General features: G+C 38.4%; 1 pseudogene; it reads right to left on the bottom strand.

Moving 5' to 3' along the window:
• Positions 1-9,978: 9,978 nt before the first annotated feature.
• On the bottom strand, positions 9,979-11,650 carry LOC147459028 (uncharacterized; annotated as a pseudogene).
• Positions 11,651-18,233: the final 6,583 nt, after the last annotated feature.

The following is an 18,233-nucleotide window of genomic DNA, read 5'->3' as shown; positions in this document are numbered from 1 at the left end:
CCGGTTCCCCTCACTTCTACATTATTGTTGGGCAATTTTCCTAAGAGCAACAACAACAAGGCTTAGCATCATTGTATCTACAATTTATTACTAGTTCAAGATACCAACCATGAATCAAGAGTATCGTCTCTCTATTCATGAGACCGATGAGTGATATTTTGACATAAAAGAGGTAGATATTATAAATATAGACGAGCTATCCATGTTAACCCAAACGACTTTTGACCTTATCATAAGACAAAATATCAATGTAACAAGCAATAAATTGGCAGATGCCTTTAGCAAAAAATGTGTTCTCTTGCTCGGTGATCTGCCCAACTACCCCCAATTTTTAGTCACACACAAGTGCTTTGTAACACATGCCATATCACAAGCTCGATCCACTAGATACATGCAACTTTGTACAAGATGCCATGCTCTATAAGACATGCAACGAACTGTGAATTTCTTTAGATCTTCACCATTTTTCGTGAAAGAAAACCAGTTATAAACGAGATCAATTGTACCTTGGGTGCATGTATTATAGATAAAGTGCATGCGCATGACTACATCAACAACTCTACTACGATAATCTGTACTCACATGTGAGGCGTCCTACACTATAACAACCTTGCCTTGAATAAATTGTACAATCAAACTGACATTACAAAACTTGAAATGAAGATGAACGTGGGTAACATAAATGTCCTCCAGTAGTGGCTTCTAGACCCTAAGTTCAATAAGCTGGATTCGATTGCAATTTGTGTGCACACTGCATGATCACTGAAAATATTGACTTGGCAATTGGTGCGGAAAATGGTGCAACATGCATTGTCGATGCCATAGCACAAAACAAAGAATGCGAAGCTACATGTATCATTGTCCTCATTCATTGTACTAGGAGCAACTACAAAAGAAGAAAGGAAAAACACACTCGAAATCCACCTTCAAAAATGGGAGCCGACGTGTTGCGCTACCAACCATTCAATGAAAAATTTCTTTTTGAAATAATTTCCGTTTGCAAGAATTTACATGTAGCATGTATACTAGAAAAAACATTCATCTATAGACATAGGAGTACAACCTCGCGTCGTTGATATAATCTCAATTGTAACCACCCTATAATCTCTAATAATTGATGTACTTAACTTTATCTCCTCCCATAAACATTATAGCATTTTTCAAGTGTATATCCCTTTCATGCAATGCAGCTCTTCCCAAATTAGTCTTGCTCTTGTTCCCTTTAGTGTTAGCTACTAGCAGTCAGTTTGCCTATGTCCTGTTATTATATAGAAAGGCCCATTAAGAAAGACTAGTTTTATTAACAAAATATTTAAAGCTTACTACTTTGTTGGCACTGCCTGCTTGTTGCAGGTAGTGATATAGGAGTGGTGCCTATCAAATCTTGTACATATTTTTTAGGCTTACTGATAAAAATAGCTTATCTCTCTCTCTCTCTCTCTCTCTCTCTCTCTCTCTCTCTCTCTCTCTCTCTCTCTCTCTCTCTCTCTCTCTCTCTCTTTAATAGTAGGCAGTGCTATCGTCCGCACATTAGTGTCGGCCTTGTTAGCATACGGCGTCGTTCAAAAATTTGGTGAATCCTTTATCCACGTGGCATCGACCATCCCAACTGCAAGTGCTTGTTCGTTTTTTTATGGCATTCATCAATTGACTTGTCAAGACGTGCAGCTATTCCTGCTCTAAAATACAATTTTGTCCTCTAACGTCTTTCTCATTGCAAACTAAGAAATCGTCAAAATTGCAGCCTTTAAGTGAAAGCAGGAGATCGTCTTTTTTGGTTCTTTCTTGGTACCTTCATAGAAAAACCACAAGATGTCTTGGTAGGGCTGTGCTTTATATGTATTCCACATGTGGTGCACTTTCATGTCCAAAGAAAGGTACGATATCCACTAACAGCTCCAGGGAAGAAGCAATACTCACAAAAGCATGAGAAGTTCTCACGTTCGAACTGTCATCACTATTACAGACAATCCCAACGTGGCTATTTCGAGGAAGTACTTTGTTGTTCTTACAGGATAGCGAAGGCCTCTTTCCAGTTGTCCCAATGCAATCACTTACGTATGTCACAATAAACTTTTGGTCTTTTCCCACTTGAAATCACCATATGAGATACCACATTCCCATGGTTTATCTCGCTAAATGCCACATTCCCTTAAGTGGATCTTTGTGGGAATAAAACATTCCCAAGGGGGAATTGGTTTTCCCCTCTTGGGATTTATTTAGATCAATGTGGGAAAACATATGCAATTGGGAAAGTCTAAATGGGATAAATATTCCTGCATTCTCAAGTGGGAAACTGGGAGTCCCCAAGACTTTTCCCGAGGTGAATCTTTTCCCATCATGGAGCAAACTTTTGCCCATGAGAAATTAACCCCAAAAATGTAACATCCAACAAGAAGCTACTATCTTGGTTGATCCCCCACATCAACTAGGGGAGAGGACACATTTGAATCGGGTTGCCTTGGATCGAGGATCTAGTTCTTCCATGCAAATGTTTCACGAGACTCATATGCTAGATGCCAGTTTTGTGGCTGAGCACTATGTCATTGGCCATGGGGTGACTAACCAAATGTTTGAGATTGATATTGCCATTCCTCCATGGTGGGATGATATCATGACAGGTACAGTTCAGATGCCTTCACGTTGTGCCTTGGATGGGCTTTTTTATCAAGGTACCGTCCTATTAGTTCACCTAGAGACCATGTTGTTCCTAGCATCCACCCAATGCAATGTACCCTAGGTTTAACATAACAATTCATCTCTCTCTCTCTCTCTCTCTCTCTCTATCTATCTATCTTTTCAACCAATTGGAGTGCATTCTTCTCTTTAGTAAGCCTCTTCTTTTTGTTACACAAAATCAAGGCAACCTTGTTTATACCCTATTGGTTATGAGATTATTTCCTTCTTGTATGTCAATACACCATCTTCAACATACCAGCTTGATCCATCCAAACCAATATGTCAATAAAGTCAACCTTTCAACTCTAAGTTGCTACACGTCTTTACATACACTTTTAAACATTATATTAGCTGACTTGCAGATAATCTAATGCATGTATGTCAACTACAGTGCATCAAAATAACACACTACAGATTTGATGATGCATTTCCTCAAGGTGAAGCTTGGCACACTCATAAAGGCCACCGAACATATAGTGATTTTGTGCTTCTCTTACTCATTTATAGTTCTCTTAGATGACATGGTGGCCTTATGCGCTTGATTAGGAGCTCATGTTGTGAAATACTTCAAGGAAAAACAAGGGAGAGGATCTTTCCCCTCTCCAAACAGAGAGCATAAAACTCCTTCCACTAGAGAACACAAATGTTGGGAGAAGAGGGGGAGATCGATCGCCTCAACATAAGCTTTCAAGCCATCACCATCAAACTGTCCACCTCTTCTTCCAATTTCCAAGCACACACACTCACCTAGACTATGACACACACACACACACAGTAAACAGAGAATTGATATAGACAAGCTTGTAAGGAGGTGTAAGAGATGTGTAAGAGATGGAGACTAGATTAGAGAGTACACAACAAAATAACCATAGCTTAAGAGAGTAGAGAAGAGAATCTGCAAGAGAAAGGCCTAAATCTAGCCCCAAACTCCACGGCACCTCTCTTGTGGAGTTGGTATTTAATATATTATTTTTGAGTTTGAGGTGCCAAAAATTGAGGCCCCTCTTTTACAACCACTTCACTTTTGTAAATGAGTGAAGCTCATTAGTTCTTGCATGACCCATAAGGGAAGTTCCCACTACAAATATTTACAGAGCCATAGTGGCTTATTGAAATGAGATTCTAAGATACTGTGTAACTATAAAATGGCCAAGAATAATTGCCGTCGCCTCTTCATCAACTCCCCGCATTCCACTCTACAAAATCATCATCAACTCAATTAGTAAAATAAATAGACAGCACATAATTAACCATTACACCCAGCTATCCCAATTGCAGTTAACCACTACAACAGGAGGGTGCCCAGTCTCGTAACATCCCTCCCACCAGGGATAGCAACTGTCCTCAGTTGCTCAATAGAGAAATCAACTGGACCGTGAGTGATGGAAAGTGTGGAGAAGGTTGGGAAAGTTGCGAAAAAACTTTTCAGGCATCCATTTGGCATCCTCTCTAGGGTGGCCCTTGAAAGTCAAAAGGTAACGGTTATAAACCATTCTAGTGCGTGTAGTGGTGGTCTCATGGTTAACTATTTTGTCAGGGATGAGTTGCTCTTCTTGGTCTACAAGTGAAGGTGGGTCTTCGTAAATGTGGTGTGTAGGTAGGGGTCCTCTGAATGGTCGTAAAAGACTAATGTGAAATGCATTGTGAATGTGCCAATGTGCAGGTAATTCTAAACGAAAAGAAACATCATTAATGACAGCTGAAATTTTGAAAGGTCCATAAAAACGAGGAGCAAACTTAACAAAGACATTAGTATCAACACTTTTGATCCTTCGTTTTTCGATGCGAAGTAAAACATGATCACCTTCTTTGAATTGGTGTGCCTTGCGGTGCTTGTTAGCATGCTTGGTGTAATGTTCTTGTGAGTGTTTAATGGTAGAATGCACACTTGCATAAATATCATGAAAGTCAGTAGTGAAATCATCAGCGGCAGGCACAACATTAGAAAGACGTGAAGCAGGAGTAGGAAGTGAGTGACCATATACAATTTCAAAGGGAGATTTACCCGTGGCAGTGTGAGTGGTGTTGTTGTATGCAAATTGCAAAATATGTAGGTAGTCATCCCATTTCTTAGGTTGAGAGGAAACATAAGCCTTCAACAAGTCAATAATAGTGCGGTTGGTGACTTCGGTTTGACCATTAGATTCAGGATGAAATGCAGAAGTAAAGTCAAGTGTAGTGCCAAGATTTTCAAATACAGTAGTCCAAAAAGCACTACAAAATTTTGAGTCTCGATCGGAAATAATCACTTTAGGCAAACCATGATGTGGAAAAACAGTCTTCAGAAACAAAAGTGCAGCTTGATGTGCTGTGAGTGTTTTCTTACACGGAACAAAATACGCTTGTTTAGAGAAACGATCAATAATAGTCCATATCATGTCATGTTTGTGCATTGTGAGTGGGAAACCAATAACAAAATCCATGGAAATATGTTCCCAAGGTCTTTCAGGAATGGGGAGAGGGTGTAAAAGTCCCAATTTCTTACCTGTAGCTGCTTTGATTTTTTGACAAATCAAACAAGTTGACACATACTGTTTAACATCCATTCTCATAGCAGGCCAATAGAAATCACGACATAAATTTTGAAAAGTTGCAGCAAATCCTCTATGTCCAGCATAAGGTGGTTTGTGCAATTCTTCAATAATTCATGTACGGAAAGGTTTAGTCACACACAATTTTTCTTTGAAATAAAGGAAGTTTTCTTGAATAGTGTATTCGAGAAATGTGTGTAAAGAATTATCAAGCATGTGCAACCATGTCGTTTTGAAGTCATCATCATGTGCATAAGTGTCAGGCATAGTGTCAAATGAAGTTCCCGTAATGGTTGATAGATGATTAAGTGAGGGTCTTCTACTCGAAGCATCAGCTACAACGTTTTCTTTACCAGGTTGGTATTGAATGTTGGGCTGAAAGCTTTGAATAAAAGCGGCCCACTTAATATGTCTATCATCTATTAAGGGCTGAGAAAGTAAATATTTGATACTTTGTTGATCAGTTTTAATGATCAAGTCAGTACCCATTACATAGTGTTTCCAAATTTTCAATGCATGTACCACAGCAGTTAACTCTTTATCATAAGTACTGAACTTTGTTTCAGACGGTTTGAATTTACGACTTTCGAAAGCAATGGGATGGTTATCTTGCATAAGGACTGCACCGATACCTTTACCACTAGCATCAGTGACTACCACAAAGAATGGTCGTTCAAAATCAGGCAATTGCAATACAGGTGCATTAGTCAAAGCATGTTTAAGTGCATTAAATGAGCTTTCTTGCAAATCAGTCCATGCATAAGGCGTGTTTTTCTTCAACAAGAGAGTCAAATAATGTGCTTTGTAAGAAAAATTACGAACAAATTTCCTGTAATAGCTGCAAAGACCAAGAAAAGATCGTAGCTCATGCAAGTTTTTGGGTCTAGGCCAGGATTGAATGGCTTCAATTTTCTTTGGATCGACATGAATTCCTTTACCCGATACAATATGTCCCAAATATTCAATTTCAGATTGGAAAAATGAACTCTTTTCAGGATTCAAATACAAGTGATTTTGTGCAAGCAGATCAAATACACGTGTTAAATGTTGCTTATGGTCTTCTTCAGAGTTACTGAATACCAAAATGTCATCAAAAAATACAATCACAAAATCTTGATGGTCAATGAAAATTCGATTCATCATGCGTGTGAATGTAGCTGGTGCATTTGTCAAACCAAATGGCATGACAAGAAATTCATAGTGCCCAGTTTGTGTTCTGAAAGCAGTTTTGTAGACATCATGTTCAAACATTTTGACTTGGTGATATCCTGATTTAAGGTCAATTTTGCTAAAGATGTTTGCCCCTTTCAGTTTGTCTAGTAGATCATCCACTCTAGGAATAGGAAACCTATTCTTAATGGTGATCTTGTTTAAAGCCCTGTAGTTGATACACATACGAAAGGTTCCATTTTTCTTCTTGACAAGAAGTACTGGAGCTCCGTATGGTGAACTACTAGATCGGATTAGGCCTCGGTCAAGTAAATCAGTGATTTGAGTTTGTATTTCCCTGTGTGCGGTAGGATTTACACGATAAGGTGCTCTACAAGGAGGTTCACTACTCGGTATGATGTCAATTTTGTGGTCTTCTGGGCGTGATGGTGGAATTCCAGGTGGTAGATCATGCATGAAACAGTCTTTAAATTGTGAGAGAAATTCATCATGTGTGGAATTATGTGAAGTTTCAGTTTCAGCAGAAATTTGATTTACCAATACTAGATATGTTTTTCCCAGTTTTCGATTTGCTCGTTTGGCTTGAGTGTGAGAGAGGAGTGGAAATTTTTGTTGTGCTAGTGTTGCTTGGATGGAGCCGCAGAGGGGAAAAAAAAACTGCATGCCTCGTTACTTGCAGAAGCGCCACTGGATCATCAAAATTACCCGCCTGTAGTAGCAGGTAATTCTGATGATAGTATTGAAAACAAAAAGCCTTTTGAGGCTTAGGCGATCTTGTTCACAATAGGTCGAGTGAGTTTTGGTGATGCCGAGAGTTAGAAGAAGGTAGCCTGCAGTGTGGGGCGAATCAAAGCCTGCATTGCCTCGTTGGTCGCGCAATTTGGGCTTGGTTGCAGATGAAGAAAACGATGGTGCATTAGCTACGAAGTTCTAACTCTTAAGCAATATGGTACCTTTTTCAAAAATTGACTAATAGCACAAGCTTGGGGCTTGTTCCCACAACTGTGGAGTCTGAAACTTGAATGTCTATTATGATTGAGTTTGGGGTACGAGGTCGCTTGGAATCATCTCGGCAACTCTTCCAAAATCCTCTCTTTTTTTCTACAACGGCACGAACAATTCTCTCTACCATTTTGCCTCTCTATCGCTGTGTTCGTCAATTTAATCCACCTTCTTCTTTATGAATATTTCCTATATACCAATATGGTGTTGAGAATCTTCTTTGACATCTACCCTTGTGTTGATTCCAAATTATTATTATTATAGGTTCGGCCATGGATTTTATCCCGATCAAGCTTACAAATGTGAATCATATCATTAATTTGACGCAATTTTCACAATCTTGATGCTGTATTCTTAGATCTAAGTTGATTTCTCTCTTGTTGGCTTATTGGATAACTCTCTCCCTTGGTACCAAGACTAGCACGAGGGAGTAATTATTGATTGGTGTCCTCAATTTAGATGCATGCGACACATCCTTAAAACTAATCTTAAGAATAAATTACATAAAGATATAAACAAAATTAAACTTAGCTGTAATGATTGATCAACAGGATCTTCGTGGTTGTGAATTGTTGTTCCACCAAGAGGATTTCAAAAGCTCTAATTTCCAATTTAAATCTTCATCCCCATGGTTGTCGCATTTCCAAGAGCATAACCTGGCTCTGATACCACTGTTGGGAGAAGAGGGGGAGATCGACCGCCTCAACATAAGCTTTCAAGCCATCACCATCAAACTGTCCACCTCTTCTTCCAATTTCCAAGCACACACACTCACCTAGACTATGACACACACACACACAGTAAACAGAGAATTGATATAGACAAGCTTGTAAGGAGGTGTAAGAGATGTGTAAGAGATGGAGACTAGATTAGAGAGTACACAACAAAATAACCATAGCTTAAGAGAGTAGAGAAGAGAATCTGCAAGAGAAAGGCCTAAATCTAGCCCCAAACTCCACGGCACCTCTCTTGTGGAGTTGGTATTTAATATATTATTTTTGAGTTTGAGGTGCCAAAAATTGAGGCCCCTCTTTTACAACCACTTCACTTTTGTAAATGAGTGAAGCTCATTAGTTCTTGCATGACCCATAAGGAGAGTTCCCACTACAAATATTTACAGAGCCATAGTGGCTTATTGAAATGAGATTCTAAGATACTGTGTAACTATAAAATGGCCAAGAATAATTGCCGTCGCCTCTTCATCAACTCCCCGCATTCCACTCTACAAAATCATCATCAACTCAATTAGTAAAATAAATAGACAACACATAATTAACCATTACGCCCAGCTATCCCAATTGCAGTTAACCACTACAACAGGAGGGTGCCCAGTCTCGTAACAACAAAGAAGATGGTAATCCTTGTCAAAATTTTGAAACCTTTGAAAAACTTGAAACACACCATTCACAATCTGTTAACTGCACAATTTTCAGTACATGCACATTGTACCACTCAATGAAAATCGATCATTCATTCAACACCCTCAATAGGAAGAATACAATTAGCTCCACACAGTAATTCCTCATTCCAATCAATATTCAATGGATGCTTGCGTCAACTAGAGAAATCAATCCAGAGTACACCAAAACATAGGCAATGCAGATTACATCAAATAAAAGTACACCAAAATTCGTAATTATGGTAGGTGTTGTGAGATAAACACAAGGTATTCACGCTAACGAGTTCGTTGGGAGGACAAGAAAAGTTGGAACAAGCTCCTTCTGAGTTGAAAATCTTAGCAACTATGAGGGAGAAAACTAGAACGACCCCTTCATTCTTGAACCGCACCCAAGCAGACACATAATCAACAAAGTAATAGAGAAAAACTGGTCCAGATCACATAAATTTACCTTGCAAGCAGTGTCAAAAACAACAAAATCATATTTCATCGACCATACCACAACAACTGCCAAAAGAAGGATAGAACAAGAGCCGTGCACAGATCGTTTGAAAACAACTCTACCAAACAACAAAGCACCCCCGCAAGGAAGACATGCATCAACCACTAAACAATGGTAGCATACATATTTTTCCACTATTTCAGTGAGGTAATAAAACTCGTCTTTGTGCTCAATTGCAATAAAGGTATTGAACTTCTCCTCCCATGCTTGCAATTTGATCACCTTCTGTCCCATGTCACATTAGTCAAATTGTTATAGCAGCATAAACAAACTTGTATATTCAATCTATAATCGGTTTTGTTAGTGATTTCAATATAAAAAAACCAGCATAAAGAAGAGCGTAGTAAACTCATTTTTGGGAGCCATACAAAATCTGTAATCAATTTTTGTATTTGAGAACTAAGGAAACAACTTCATGAAGGAAACATTTTGCAGCTCATCAAACCTCGAAATTTTGCAGACAATTTCAATGAAAAAAAGCCTAAGATACATTAACCAGCATTGCAAATAAAAAATATGAGACATGATGTAGTGTAGCTCAAAACGATGTTAAAGTTGCCAGCTATGCAAAGTTATAGAGTGTGTAAGCTATGCACTCAGGTACTTTCCATATAAAAATCGTAGTACTAGCTTTGTAGAGTTGGCAACCATACAACATTATATGGGCCACATCCGAGTTCTCATTTAGGTGGCCACTACTCAAATTCCTGCCATACAACCAAAAACACAATTAGATGCCAATCTAGATTGCAAAAAACTGCAAAAAACAACAGAAACCACAGTGCGGTATTGATTAAGATTAGAAGAAATTAATACAAATTTCAAACCCAATAAGGAAAACAAACATGACGAAAAGAAGAGAGCATTACTAGAGATCTAGCCCACCCAATGTTGGCTTTGAGCTGGCTGTCAAAAGCTTTCGTTAGTGATCTCTTTCTGTAATGAAGATTAAATACATGGCGCACACACTTAGAAAGGTGGGACAACTCAAATTCAAGCTCAGAAAAACTCATTGACCAACTACCTTGTGAGAAGTATGCTGAGAAGAAGTACCCTCATCCGATCTATCCTAAAAGAAGACACGAACAAAGTTAGAATATTGACATGAAACAAGAAAAGTAGAAAAGGGTGAAAACATTTCAAGATGAAGAATAACCTCTGTGGATCTTAAAAGCACAGTAACTATAAATTTCCAATCTAGAAAAAAAATTTAGATTCTTCATCATCCAACCAAAAAAGAAGGGCTTTTCTCTTATGCTCATCAGCTTCCACAATAAAAGAATCCTTCATTCGGCAGTCATGTGAGAACGCAATGGCATGGTCACCTGGCTCAAGCCACTGTGGAACATCAAATGGATGCCCTCTTCGCACCAATCTCCCTCGAACGTTATGCCCGCTTACTTCATACATTATCTCCATGTCATCCATAGGAGAACTTAACCAAAAAAAATTATGCTTTAGCCAAGCAAGAGGTCATACCATGTCCTTACAATTAGTCCTCTCACTTGTGGGTACAAGAGGCATCCCTGTTACCTCGGCCATGATGAAACTTCTTTGAACCCAAGATTCCACAACCATAAATAGCTGAAGTTTTCCTTCTTGTTCAATGAAAAAACATTTTCTTCAAACATCCTCTATGAAAAAACTACTTCTTGCTCGCATGTCTGAGATAGCTTGTCTAGAAAAACCACATAACCACCTTGTGCATACTTACATCCACAAAAAAATGCCTTAAAGTAGAAAACACCCATAGCATTTACCTTCTCCAAAGTAAGCAAAGGTGCGTCCTTCCACTTGTAAACTGTTAGCAATGACTCCCTCTCATGTGCACTAAAAATAAAAAACTTCTTCTCCTTTCCACCAACAATAAACCCTTGTTATCTACCAAGCCTTTACAACTATTTGGAAGGATCCTAGAACATGCATTCCATACATCCTTGACTTTCTCTTATGACGATGCTAACAAAATACATTTCTCATGCCAATCAACGCAATCTGTAGGAGCATCTTGATCTCCATGTCCCCCTGGAAAAACCAAGAAGGAATGCACAAAATACTTATCTCTATCAAAGCATCACGTCCCATCCTTCTCAACATTGATTTGTTTCCAAATGCTTGTTAGTAATGACAACAAAATAATTTGGTGTAAGAAATCTCATGCGACTTGTTATTGGTGGGTATACTCAAGTAGCCCGAAACACATCTCTCAAAAGAGAAGCACCAAAAACAATCGTGAGACCCATGTCTCAATATGTCATCAAGAATTTCACCATTACCTAACAAAACCCACAAACCTAATAAAGACACATATATTCAAGAATGATGTGATTTTCAGAATAGCTTGAAAATGACTCATACCTGCAACATGTTCCAAAGGCGAGCTATTTGGACCCTCCCACTCCTCCGACAAGATGCACCATGAAAGAAAAAGAGATCGAAAAACTCTTATGTCATCTTGTGTCCATCCCTTCTCTCTCGTACACCCAAAACAAATATGTGAAATATCAATGAGAATGTTTCCAAGAACTACATCCTCTTGGTAGATCTCATCGACCACATTAAGGATGTGCGATAGACACAATTGGATGAGTTTTTGACAATCCTCTGCTTTGAATATCTTGTAGTGACAAGAAGGATGTCCTGGCCATCATCTTGGGAATTGACCTCTCCACCTGTTTCTTAGCCTTATCAATCCTTCTTTCATGGATGTAGAAACCATTGACACCAATTTTCTTTCGTATTTTTGAAACAAGTTAACACTAGAATGGTAACAGGACACTTTTGTGTCCTTGGACACTTTTGTGTCCTGTTAAGTGACCATTTTTCTTGAATAATTTGAAGAGTATGAAAATGAATTTCTAGGTGCTATATATCCACAAAGTTTCCTTATGAGCTGAAAAAAACTTAGCATTTTTTTTTATCATCGATCTCACCATTAACCTTACTCTTGCACAACATTTTTGAACCTAAACTGTGTGAAAAAACGGGTCCTGTTTTGGCTTTTTTTCAATTTTTGGCAGCTATACCACTCTAAACTTCATGTTTGTGAGGTTTAGATGGCTAGAGGTTAGGCCTTCATAGTTCTCAACATGTTTTGATGCTTGTAGGGAGAGCTAAGTGTTATGACCAATTTACAAGAATTGCATAATCCTGTTTTTTGGCCAAAATAAGCACTTTTATGATTTTTTTGGTGGCTTTCTTGATATCCAAATTCAATTTTGATTGTGTAAGTGTAATGTATAACATAAAGCTAATCTTCCTTGAGTTTTGGGGGACCTAAGATGCTATATAGCATAGTATATGATGATGGTTGAGTTTTTTGATTGCTGAAGAATACGATACATTTTAGAGTAGCAAGTATAACTTTCTCAATATTGCTAGTTTCTTAGGTCAATTGTGTGTATTTTGTAGGTAGTGACCATATCTAATCATAGACTACAAACTTGGCTAGATATTGAGTAGTTTCTATGGGTTTCTAGAGGTCATAATGCTAAACCCAGTTTTTTCATGTTTGCTGTATTTAGCACTTTATCATTGCCCCCAAGGTTCCAATTGTAAGAGATCCATTATCCTTTTGACATGCTCCATGGCTTCTTTTGAATCCAGAGGCCCAATGGGAACTAAGAAAACATGTATATAGTATCTGTATTGAGCGTGACTATAGAAACTTTTATGATAGGTCCGCAGAATGGAAAAAATGCAACTTTTTTGTACCTATTTTTTTTGCCCAAAAAAAAATTAGTGAGGTAAAAGCAACCATATGTTTTGGTCACCAACCCATTGAAGTTAATGGGGCATTTTATCTCATGTCCTACAAAAATCTCCACTCTTATTTATATGCAATCAACCGTAAGAAATTGTTGTTTTGGGCAAAATGCACTGGTCCATCAACTTTGGAGGCTTGTAGTGACCAAGGGATGAGAAAAATTACAAGTTTCTCATTTTTTCCATATGGAGTAGTTATTGAACTATAAGATCATGAAAGGATTTTTCAAAATGAGTGGATCTACTATGGTTTTGGAATTTTTTCCCAAAACCCTGAAAGGACACTTTTATGTCCTGTTAGGTTACCATTCTAGTGTTAAGAGACAAGATGTGCATGGAATCATAGACCAAGTCTCTAGAAATGTCAAAACCATATAAGTGATAGAGTCTCCACAGTCTAGACTCCCCGAACAGTCCTCCTTTTCTCAAGGTGTTTTCCTTTTTTTTCTTTGTCATACTCTCTTCAACTTTTTAATGCTACTCCACATCTTCTCCACATGCCTCCTATTTGGAGGATACCTATCTTGGTACCTGTTTGCATCATACACATAGAGGTGACCCACAAGTATTTCCTTTGCCTTGTATCGCCTACAAAAACTCGTGCCTCCACCTTTAACTTGCCCAAGCTTACATTGAGCAAGGTGACCTCCCGAGCATAACATGATCATGCTTCTTAATGTGAGTCTCCCACCTTGTATTTTGTCACTGATATCATTGGAAGGATATGCACAATGCATATCAAAACCCTCCACATAAGATCTTTCAAGATCTAAAAGTAAGGGATGTAAGAATGCACCAAGTATATCAAATGTTATGCTTTATCTCCAAGTCTATATGCGAGAGAGGCAAAAAAAACAGGGTAAAGATCCCAATACTGATCTTTTGCCCCCATTCATGACCACTATTTCAACTACGGCACTATCTTTCATTGTTGTAGATGCGGCTTGGAAGCCATCCCAATGTAGCATGAGAGCAAAATTCCGATGATCCCCCTTCACAACAAAAATAAAGAAAATGTAAGTTGACTACATCGAGAAAAAGGCATAGACTGTGAATCCACCATATATCATAAACATTATACCTGTATCATCTTTCTCTTGGCAAGAAGTTCTTTACAACATTTTGTACATGTAAATTAATACGCGTCATTTTGCTCACTCAATACGAGCTTTGGACTCGTAGATTCCTTAAGAAACGTCCTGTAAGCCTGCTTGCAAAGATCACTATTACATATCACAGGTGCTTTCCAATATCGTTCCCGGTTCCAAAAGCCTTGATACTCTCTTGTCTTTTCCTCGTCCGAAAATTTATTGATATGTGAAGGATAGTCACATGACTTCTTGTCCAACCATTGTCCTCTTTCCCTCCACATGGCTAGAAAGTCATGGAAAAATGTCTCACTAGCACACAAGAGCCGAAGTTGATCCAAAAACGAGATGTATTGAAAAAAAATCATTTCTTTCCTAGGCTTTTGATAGTCTTGGCATCGTTCGCAACACTCTTTGCAATCACGTACCAAAGATGATGGATTTCTTTGATACTACAACCACACTTCATAATTATACCCTCGTACACATCCTCTGGGCTAGGTACAAAAACTTGAGGATCATGGGATATATCCTCGGTGCCAACACAAAGCTTCCACTCCTCTAGAGTCACCATGCGCATCCCTTTGTAGAGTTGTAATATAGCTGAGAGAAGTTGCATGGAATGCTCTTACCCCCCAATTGTCCATTCCAATTGCTCGTCTTGTGAACTAGGAGGGATGCAAGAGACGTTGCTTGAGAGGTACTATTTGCTTTCTTTTGTGCATTCACATCCAATCCATCAAATGGAATTTTCAAAAGCTCATCTTGAAATTTCAAAGATGTGTGATGTTGGTCACATAATGATTGGATGCGTATCACACAATCTAGGATGTACCAATCCAAGTGCTTGTCATCCAATGCGCTAGAGCTCAGTGGGAATGACCCAGAGAATGAAGCATACTAATCCATGTATAATTGTGCATTGGCAAATTCATCATAACTACTTTTAAGCATCGCATTTATGACATGCTTAGCATCACAGAAACTTCATAAGCCCTTTTGCTAGAAAAAAGACTCGTCTTCCTTCCAGTATAACATATACACAAGAAATGAATGCCAAGAAAAGAAAATGTCCTATTATACATTCCTGGGCCATGACCAGGCAGTCAAAGTGATGCATCATATACCTAACTAGTCCCAAGCCTCAACATTGTTTCAAAAAAAACATTATGGAAAATACTATCAAAACATAAAGGCATTACTTTCCGCAAGATCTCATGACAGGAAAAAAACCAAGAGATCCACCCCATTGACATCGATTGCAAACGATATACATGGTGAACTTGTGCCACCTACATCCTCACAAAACACAATTTCAAAGAGGGGGTGAGAGATTTGGAGTTCTGACTTGTGCTTGCAAGTTGCAACCACAGGCTTATCAGTTTGATGAGGGGCGGGACACTACCTTGGCCAGTGGAACCTGCTCGCCAGTAGAGGCAGCACCCAGCGACAAGTTTCCTACATATCAGAGACCTCGTGTAGCACTGTAGAAAGATGAGGTAGCGACTCAACGCGAGAAAACCTGCAAAAGATGGAGTTCTCCTAGCCAATCAACGCGAAAACTTGCAAAAGGTGTGCTCTTGGTAAAAAATTCACGCTCGATTTCAATCCAAGTTTCACACCTTTAGGGGGAAAGCTTTAAGCTATTACATCAGACACTAGAACGTCCAGAGTCCACACTCCAATTTGTGGTCGTGTCACTTATGAGTTATTGGTAATTTTTAATATTTTTGAAAAATATTTGAAGGGCTATGAAAATGCATACCTTGCATTGCTAAATGCGTGAGATAATTAAGAGGATAATCATGATATTATGTCCCATATAATTAAGAGGATGTGTCATCTAAGCCACGTAAATCCAAGGCCTTATGTATGCATAAATACAATGGTAGATGTGGGGACCGGTGTCGAGAAATTTGCGGTCTTGCCACAAAAGCACCGGGCTTATGGCTGTGAGAGTTAGTGAGAGAACTCCAAAAAACTATATGAAGGAGTTAAACCATAGATGCCATGAAGACTAGGGTTTGGAAGGAAGTGCAATCAAAGAAGTCCCACTTTTTCTCTCTTGCACTCACACACACACAAAGAAAGAACACAAAACGGAATATCAAAACAACACAAAGATGAAAACATCAAGGCTATGGTCATATCGTATCATGGGTAATATGAAAGGGTTAATAGATGAGTTAATGGCATTCAATCTTGGCTGACCGAATAGGCTACGAAATGTTCTTTGGAATTGTAGTTTTGTGCTTACCATAATATATATATTTTTTCTAGTGATTGGGATTAATTGTGTGTACAAATCCTCTTGGTTCATAGCAAGATAACTACGCTTACATCAAAAGAAAAGTTATAGTCTATGAGAGGTAGTATGATGGGATCCGGTGATAGAAGTATTTCATTGAGCCTTTCTGGGACAAAGAGAAACACTATACGTGGTTGAAAGTGTATTTTACGGTGAATCCATACGTTAATTCTAATAGATCGTACAAAGTGAAAGCAATAGAAATTATCATCATGTGGATTATTCATCTACGATAACTCTAGTATGTGAAAAATTTTGATATGAGAGAAGAGAAGGGAAGAGAATAGAAGAGAGTTTCTCTCCCAAGCCCTATTCTTGCCCGTAGGCAATAAGGATACTGCGGGGAGAGAAGTACCTGTAGCAAGGAGAACCTAAAATTTGTAGAGAGGATGAATTACTAAGAGTGAGAGAGATAATTTTGGTTAAGGAGATGAGATTAGATATATATATATGTTGGATTAGAGATGAAAAAGAAAACAACAAGAAATCAAGAAAACATCAATGTCGAACACATCTTACTTCACAAACCCTTCGGAACCATTATTGATGGAGAGAGAAGAAGAGGGGAGAATTCAACGTTGATTGATACGCCAAGTACAAGACCTTCTTTGATTAGAGTTGATCTTCCAAGGATAGTGTGCAAGAATGGCTAGTCTTTCTCTAGGAGAAAGTGTAGGTTTAGGCTTATGTTAATGGCTAAGTACAATTTGACATTACTACTCACTCCCTCATGAATTCCTCTCATCAATGGCTTGAATGCTTGAGTGTTTTTCAAGGAAGAAGAGGTCCCCTTTTATAGGTGAAGGGAACCCACAAGGGTTTACACAAGAAGAGAAGATCCAGTGTGAACAGAAACTGGAAAAGTTGGGAATGAGCTGTCCCTCCATGATGTGGACAGACTTGGATCCAGTATTTTGATCATATCTCCTCAACCGTATCTCTAAATAAAAAAGTAAAGATATGGGCCAAAACTTCAGCTCATTAACTATGACTTTCTTTTTATATGAATTTTCCAATTCGGATTGGAACCTTGTGTAAAAAAATCATCAAAATAGGGTACTGTTTTGGCAGCAAAAGTCTTCTTGTGGTCCCCTTAGCCTAGACTTTTATTTGATTCCAATGGACACCTCATGCCATATGAAAGCATGACATTGCTCTTTGACAAAGTTTTGTAATCATGCTTGCAATAATGCATTAAAATAAGTGTATCTTTGAAATCATGCCACCTAGTGTCCCACTAGGATTTGAGTCCCTCCTAGTAGCTATTTAAAAAGAAATATAAGAAAAATACATAGAATATAAATAGATTGGAAATTACCCTAGATATAGGATCTAGATAGGGTGTGAGATAATAATGAGATGGTAGAAAGAAAGAATCAATGCTTTTGGCCCCAAGTTAAAGAGGCGGAGCTATTGACGCTTTTCCCATAGTACTTTTTTACGGTAAAGTAAGAATACGTTACCCTTGAGATAAATAATTGGTTGAGATAGAAAGCTTATTGTTATACTTACATATGCATATGTACATTATAGGAAATATAATTATGTATCTAAAAAGTTACAAGATAGATCTTGTAGCATGTGTTCCCACTATGTACGTGTCACAGCACGACATCCACCTCCTCTAAACTTCCACATCCTCTGGTATGTGCCACATTTTCTCTTTGTTGTAAGATCAGTCCTCTTGTACATCTTCCTTGCTTTCTTCTTCACTGGATGATTCCAAAGATTCATCTTCACATGTGTTTTGCTCTTCCTCCTCGTCTCAACATTTTCTGGATCATTGTCA

Source organism: Adiantum capillus-veneris, chromosome 4 (genome assembly GCF_014529385.1).
Source record: "Adiantum capillus-veneris isolate H3 chromosome 4, ASM1452938v2, whole genome shotgun sequence".
Lineage (NCBI taxonomy): Eukaryota > Viridiplantae > Streptophyta > Polypodiopsida > Polypodiales > Pteridaceae > Adiantum > Adiantum capillus-veneris.
The sequence above is the reverse complement of the archived record's forward strand: the minus strand, read 5'-3'. Positions and strand labels throughout refer to the sequence as shown.